Source organism: Salmo trutta, chromosome 12, assembly GCF_901001165.1.
Source record: "Salmo trutta chromosome 12, fSalTru1.1, whole genome shotgun sequence".
NCBI classification, from domain to species: Eukaryota; Metazoa; Chordata; class Actinopteri; order Salmoniformes; family Salmonidae; genus Salmo; species Salmo trutta.
In genome coordinates, this window is record NC_042968.1 from 93,536,333 (window position 1) to 93,543,832 (window position 7,500).

Genomic DNA, 7,500 nt, shown 5'->3' on the forward strand with positions numbered 1-7,500 from the left:
AGTTGTTGCTGATAGAATTCAATAGAATTTAAAGCTTTACTGGCAAGAAGGGAAACACATGTTTACATTGCCAATGCAAGTGAAAATAAACGATAAACAAAATGGATAAAAAATACATTTATCACCAAAAATGTATTAGAAATTAACAGTAAACAAAAAGATAAGACTGCTAGACTTGTTCCACATTTTGGTGCGTTACAGTTTTAGTCTCAAATTGATTCAATTGTTTTCCCCCCCCCCTCATAAATCTACACACAATACCCTATAATGACAAAGCAAAAACAGGTTTGTAGACATTTTTGCAAATTTGTAAAAATAACAAACTTAAATATCACATTTACATAATTATTCAGACCCTTCACTCCGTACTTTGTTGAAGCACCTTTGGTAGCGATTACAGCCTTGAGTCTTCTTGGGTATGACGCTACAAGTTTGGTACACCTGTATTTGGGGAGTTTCTCCCATTCTTCTCTGCAGATCCTCTCAAGCTCTGTCAGGTTGGATGGGGAGCGTCGCTGAACAGCTGTTTTCAGGTCTCTTCAGAGATGTTAGAGAAGTTCGATCGGGTTCAAGTCCGGTCTCTGGCTGGGCCACTCAAGGACATTCAGAGACTTGTCCTGAAGCCACTCCTGCGTTGTCTTGGCTGTGTGCTGAGGGTCGTTGTCCTGTTAGAAGGTGAACCTTTCCCCCAGTCTGAGTTCCTGAGTGCTCTGGAGCAGGTTTTCATCAAGGATCTCTCTGTACTTTGCTCCGTTCACCTTTCCCTCAATCCTGACTAGTCTCCCAGTCCCTGCCGCTGAAAAACATCCCCACAGCATGATGCTGCCCCCACCATTCTTCACCGTAGGAATGCTGCCAGGTTTCCTCCAGACGTGACACTTGGCATGCAGGCCAAAGAGTTCAATATTGGTTTCATCAGACCAGAGAATATTGTTTCTCATGGTCCGAGTCTCTTTAGGTGCCTTTTGGCAACTCCAAGCAGGCTGTCATGTGCCTTTTACTGAGGAGTGGCTTCCGTCTGGCCACTCTACCATAAAGGCTTGATTGGTGGAGTGCTGCAGAGATGGTTGTCCTTCTGGAAGGTTCTCCCATCTCCACAGAGGAACTCTGGAGTTCTGTCAGAGTGACCATCGGGTTCTTGGTCGCCTCCCTGACCAAAGCCCTTCGCCTCCGATTGCTCAGTTTGGCCGGGCGGCCAGCTCTAGGAAGAGTCTTGGTGGTTCCAAACTTCTTCCATTTAAGAATGATGGAGGCCACTGTGTTCTTGGGGACCTTCAATGCTGCAGACATTTTTTGGTACCCTTCCCCAGATCTGTGCCTCGACACAATCCTGTCTCGGAGCTCTACAGACAGTTCCTTCGGCCTCATGGCTTGTTTTGTTGCTCTTACATGCACTGTCAACTGTGGGACGTTATAAAGACAGGTGGTAGCAGGGAGAACAGTCTATGACTAGGGTGGCTGGAGTCTTTGACAATTTTAAGTGCCTTCCTCTGACACCGCCTGGTATAGAGGTTCTGGATGGCAGGAATCTTGTGATGTACTGGGCCGCTCGCACTACCCTCTGTAGTGCCTTAAGGTCGGAGGCCGAGCAGTTGCCATACCAGGCAGTGATGCAACTAGTCAGGATGCTCTTGATGGTGCAGCTGTATAACCTTTTGAGGATCTGGGGACCCATGCCAAATCTTTTCAGTCTCCTGAGGGGGAATAGGTTTTGTCGTGCCCGCTTCACAACTGTCATGGTGTGCTTGGATCATGATAATTTGTTGGTGATGTGGACGCCAAGTTACCTGAAGCTCTCAACCTGCTCCACTGCAGCCCCGTCGATGAGAATGGGGTGTGCTCAGTCCTCTTTTTCCTGTAGTCCACAATCATCTCCTTTGTCTTGATCACGTTGAGGGAGATGTTGTTGTCCTGGCACCACATGGCCAGGTCTCTGACCTCCTCCCTATAGGCTGTCTCGTTGTTGTCGGTGATCAGGCCTATCACTGTTGTGTATTTGGCAAATTTAATGATGGTGTTGGAGTCTGGCCGTGTAGTCATGAGTGAACAGGGAGTACAGGAGGGGGCACCCCTAAGGGACCCTTGCATTGAGGATCAGCATGGCGGATGTGTTGTTACCCACCCTTACCACCTGGGGGCGGCCCGTCAGGAAGTCCATAATCCATTTGAAGAGGGATGTGTTTAGCCCCAGGGTCCTTAGCTTATAGATGAGCTTTGAGGGCACTATGGTGTTGAACGCTGAGCTGTAGTCAATAATAGCATTCTCACATAGGTGTTCCTTTAGTCCAGGTGGGAAAGGGCAGTGTGGAGTGCAATAGAGACTGCATCATCTGTGGATCTGTTGGGGCGGTATGCAAATTGGAGTGGGTCTAGCGTTTCTGGGATGCTGTTGTTGATGTGAGCCATGACCAGCTTTTCAAAGCACGTCATGGCTACAGACGTCCAATCAATTGAATTTACCACAGGTGGACTCCAATCAAGTTGTAGAAACATCTCAAGGATGATCAATGGAAACAGCATGCACCTCAGTTTTGAGTTCAGTTTTGAGTCTCGTAACAAAGGGTCTGAATACTTATGTAAATAAGATATTTCTGTTTTTTATTGAATTATCATTATGGGATATGTTTTTGTAGATTGCTGATGATAAAAAATGTTTTAATCCATTTAAGAATAAGGTTGTAATGTAACAAAATGTGTAAAAAGTGTAGGGGTCTGAATACTTTCCGAAGGCACTGTTACGATGTCTGTCTGTCTGTCTGTCTGTCTGTCTGTCTGTCTGTCTGTCTGTCTGTCTGTCTGTCTGTCTGTCTGTCTGTCTGTCTGTCTGTCTGTCTGTCTCTCTGTCTCTCTCTCTCTCTCTCTCTCTCTCTCTCTCTCTCTCTCTCTCTCTCTCTCTCTCTCTCTCTCTCTCTCTCAATTCAATCAATTTAAAGGGCTTTATTGTCATGGGAACATATGTTTACGTTGCCAAACCAAATGGAATAGACAATAAACAAAAGTGAAATAAACAAGGGAAACATTAGAAAACATTACACTCACAAAAGTTTTAAAAGAATATAAACATTTTAAATGTTATATTATTTGCTATGTACAGTGTTGTCACAATGTGCAAGTAGTTGAAGAATGAAAGAGAACATAAATAAACAGATACATCTGGGTTGTATTTACAATGTTGTTTGTGCTTCACTGGTTGCCCTTTTCTTGTGGCAACGGGCCACTAATCTTACTGCTGTGATGGCACACTGTGGTATTTCACCCAGTAGATATGGGAGTTTATCAATGTTTAATTTGTTTTCCATTTCTTTGTGGTTCTGTGTAATCTGAGGGAAATATGTGTCTCTAATATGGTCATACATTTGGCAGGAGGTTAGGAAGTGCAGCTCAGTTTCCACCTCATTTTGTGGGCAGTGTGCACATAGCCTGTCTTCTCTTGAGAGCCAGGTCTGCCTACGGCGGTCTTTCTCAATAGCAAAGCTATGCTCACTGAGTCTGTACATAGTCAAAGATTTCTTTAATTTTGGGTCAGTCACAGTGGTCAGGTATTCTGCCACTGTGTACTTTCTGTTTAGGGCCAAATAGCATTCTAGTTTGCTCTGTTTTTTTGTTAATTCTTTCCAATGTGTCAAGTAATAATTTATTTATTTTTCTCATAATTTGGTTGGGTATGTTTGTGTTTGTGAACAGAGCTCCAGAACCAGCTGGCTGACACTATACCCAAACCGGATTTTGTCCCCCCACTCCAAACGCGATCACGACACGCTGGTTGAAAGCTGCAAGCTAATTTGGCCTTTTTAGCTAGCTTGCTGTTGCTAGCTAATTTGTCCTGAGATATAAACATTGAGTTGTTATTTTACCTGAAATGCACAAGGTCCTCTACTCCCACAATTTAATCCACACATAAAACGGTCAACCGAATCGTTTCTAGTCATCTCTCCTCCTTCCAGGCTTTTTCATCTTTGGACTTTATATGGCGATTGGCATCTAACTGTTATAGGTGTGTTACCATGACCAACCTCTGTTCGTCTTTCAATCACCCACGTGGGTTTAACCTATGAGGAGATGGCACGTGGGTTTAACCAATGAGGAGATGGCACGTGGGTTTAACCAATGAGGAGATGGCACGTGGGTATAACCAATGAGGAGATGGCACTTGGGTATAACCAATGAGGAGATGGCACGTGGGTATAACCAATGAGGAGATGGCACGTGGGTATAACCAATGAGGAGATGGCACGTGGGTATAACCAATGAGGAGATGGCACGTGGGTATAACCAATGAGGAGATGGCACGTGGGTTTAACCAATGAGGAGATGGCACGTGGGTATAACCAATGAGGAGATGGCACGTGGGTTTAACCAATGAGGAGATGGCACGTGGGTATAACCAATGAGGAGATGGCACGTGGGTATAACCAATGAGGAGATGGCACATGGGTATAACCAATGAGGAGATGGCACGTGGGTATAACCAATGAGGAGATGGCACGTGGGTATAACCAATGAGGAGATGGCACGTGGGTATAACCAATGAGGAGATGGCACGCGGGTATCTGCTTCTATGGTTGTAGAACTGAACAGCTCTTTTCTGGATGTTGATAACTAGTGGATATAGTCCTAATTCTGATCTGCATTGTTTGGTGTTTTATGTTGTACACAAAGTATATTTTTGCAGAATTCTGCATGCAGAGTCTCAATTGGGTGTTTGTCTCATTTTGTGAATTATTGGTTGTTGAGCGTACCCCAGACCTCACGACCATACCGGGCAATGAGTTCTATAACTGATTCAAGTATTTTTTTGCCAGATCATAATTAGAATGTTGAGTGTTATTTTCCTTCTGATGGCATAGAAGGCTCTTCTTCCCTTGTCTCTCAGATCCTTCACAGCCTTGTGCTGATATTTAGGCAGAGGTAGGTATAATTATTTGTGTGCTCTAGGGCAACAGCGTATAGATAGAATTTGCATTTGTTGTCTTGGCTATTAGACATTTTTTTTGGAACACCATTATTTTTGCTCTTACTGAGATTTACTGTCAGGGCCCAGGTCTGACAGAATCTGTGCAGAAGATCTAGGTGCTGCTGTAGGTCCTCCTTGGTTGGTGACAGAAGAACCAGATCATCAGTAAAACAGTATTCCAGTATCTCTCTCTCTCTCTCTCTCTCTCTCTCTCTCTCTCTCTCTTTGATTTCTGAGTCTCTCTCTCCATCTCTCTCTCTCTCTCTCTCTCTCTCTCTAGACCTGTGCGTGCTAGCAATGTTTGTTCCAGAACAGTGATGCTTCAGAAATGAAGGAGAGCAATAACTGAACCTACAAAAAGAAAATACACACAGTACTATCATCACTGAGCTAAAATACACACAGTACTATCATCACTGAGCTCAAATACACACAGTACTATCATCACCGAGCTGAAATATATTTGTCCTAACATTTGATCAGTGGTGTGTAATATTTTCTCCCGGGATGATGAGATATAATTGCAGATTAGTGTGTGTATGTGTGTCTCAACTCATAATCCCTTCATCTCATTTGAAACAGACAGCAAGTGATCACTGAATGACTCGCGGGAAAACAGAAAGAGAGAGAGACAAAGAGAGAGACAAAGAGAGAGACAAAACAGAGAGACAAAGAGAGAGACAAAACAGAGAGACAAAGAGAGAGACAAAACAGAGAGACAAAGAGAGAGACAAAGAGAGAGACAAAAGAGAGAGACAATGAAAGAGACAAATAGAGAGACAAAGAGGGACAAAGAGGATGAACAAAGTTAATCTTTTCTCTTCTGACAGACACAGCAGAGTTACGTAAGAGGCTGACTGGGTTCGAGATGACAGGTCACACACACACACACACACACACACACACACACACACACACACACACACACACACACACACACACACACACACACACACACACACACACACACACGCATAGAAGGGTGTTTGTTATTAGCATTTTTCAGATGTATCCTCTATCGCTAATCCTCCGCCACTTGTCTTCTTAGCTGGCAACACATCACCCAACACCCTATCAATACATCACCCAACACCCTATCAATACATCACCCAACACCATATCAATACATCACCCAACGCCCTATCAACACATCACCCAACACCCTATCAATACATCACCCAACACCCTATAAATACATCACCCAACACCCTATCAATACATCACCCAACAACCTATCAATACATCACCCAACACCCTATCAATACATCACCCAACACCCTATCAATACATCACCCAACACCCTATCAATACATCACCCAACACCCTATCAATACATCACCCAACACCCTATCAATACATCACCCAACACCCTATCAATACATCACCCAACACCCTATCAATACATCACCCAACACCCTATCAATACATCACCCTATCAACACATCACCCAACACCCTATCAATACATAACCCAACACCCTATCAATACATCACCCAACACCCCATCAACACATCACCCAACACCCTATCAATACATCACCCAACACCCTATCAATACATCACCAAACACCCTATCAACACATCACCCAACACCCTATCAACACATCACCCAACACCCTATCAACACATCACCCAACACCCTATCAATACATCACCCAACGCCCTATCAATACATCACCCAACAACCTATCAATACATCACCCAACACCCTATCAACACATCACCCAACACCCTATCAATACATCACCCTATCAACACATCACCCAACACCCTATCAATACATCACCCTATCAATACATCACCCAACACCCTATCAACACATCACCCAACACCCTATCAATACATCACCCAACACCCTATCAATACATCACCCAACACCCAATAAACACATCACCCAACAACCTATCAACACATCACCCAACACCCTATCAACACATCACCCAACACCCTATCAACACATCACCCACACCCTATCAATACATCACCCTATCAATACATCACCCAACACCCTATCAATACATCACCCAACACCCTATCAATACATCACCCAACACCCTATCAATACATCACCAACCACCCTATCAACACATCACCCAACACCCTATCAATACATCACCCAACACCCTATCAATACATCACCCAACACCCCATCAACACATCACCCAACACCCTATCAATACATCACCCAACACCCTATCAATACATCACCAACCACCCTATCAACACATCACCCAACACCCTATCAATACATCACCCAACACCCTATCAATACATCACCCAACAACCTATCAATACATCACCCAACACCCTATCAACACATCACCCAACACCCTATCAAAACATCACCCAACACCCTATCAATACATCACCCAACACCCTATCAATACATCACCCAACAACCTATCAATACATCACCCAACACCCTATCAACACATCACCCAACACCCTATCAATACATCACCCTATCAACACATCACCCAACAACCTATCAACACATCACCCAACACCCTATCAATACATCACCCAACACCCTATCAATACATCACC

General features: G+C 44.0%; 1 protein-coding gene across 3 annotated transcripts in view; it reads right to left on the minus strand.

Moving 5' to 3' along the window:
• cadm2a (cell adhesion molecule 2a) overlaps positions 1–7,500 on the minus strand; it is a 648,926-nt gene that overhangs the window by 325,724 nt on the left and 315,702 nt on the right. The gene's annotated exons all lie outside the window — the stretch shown is intronic.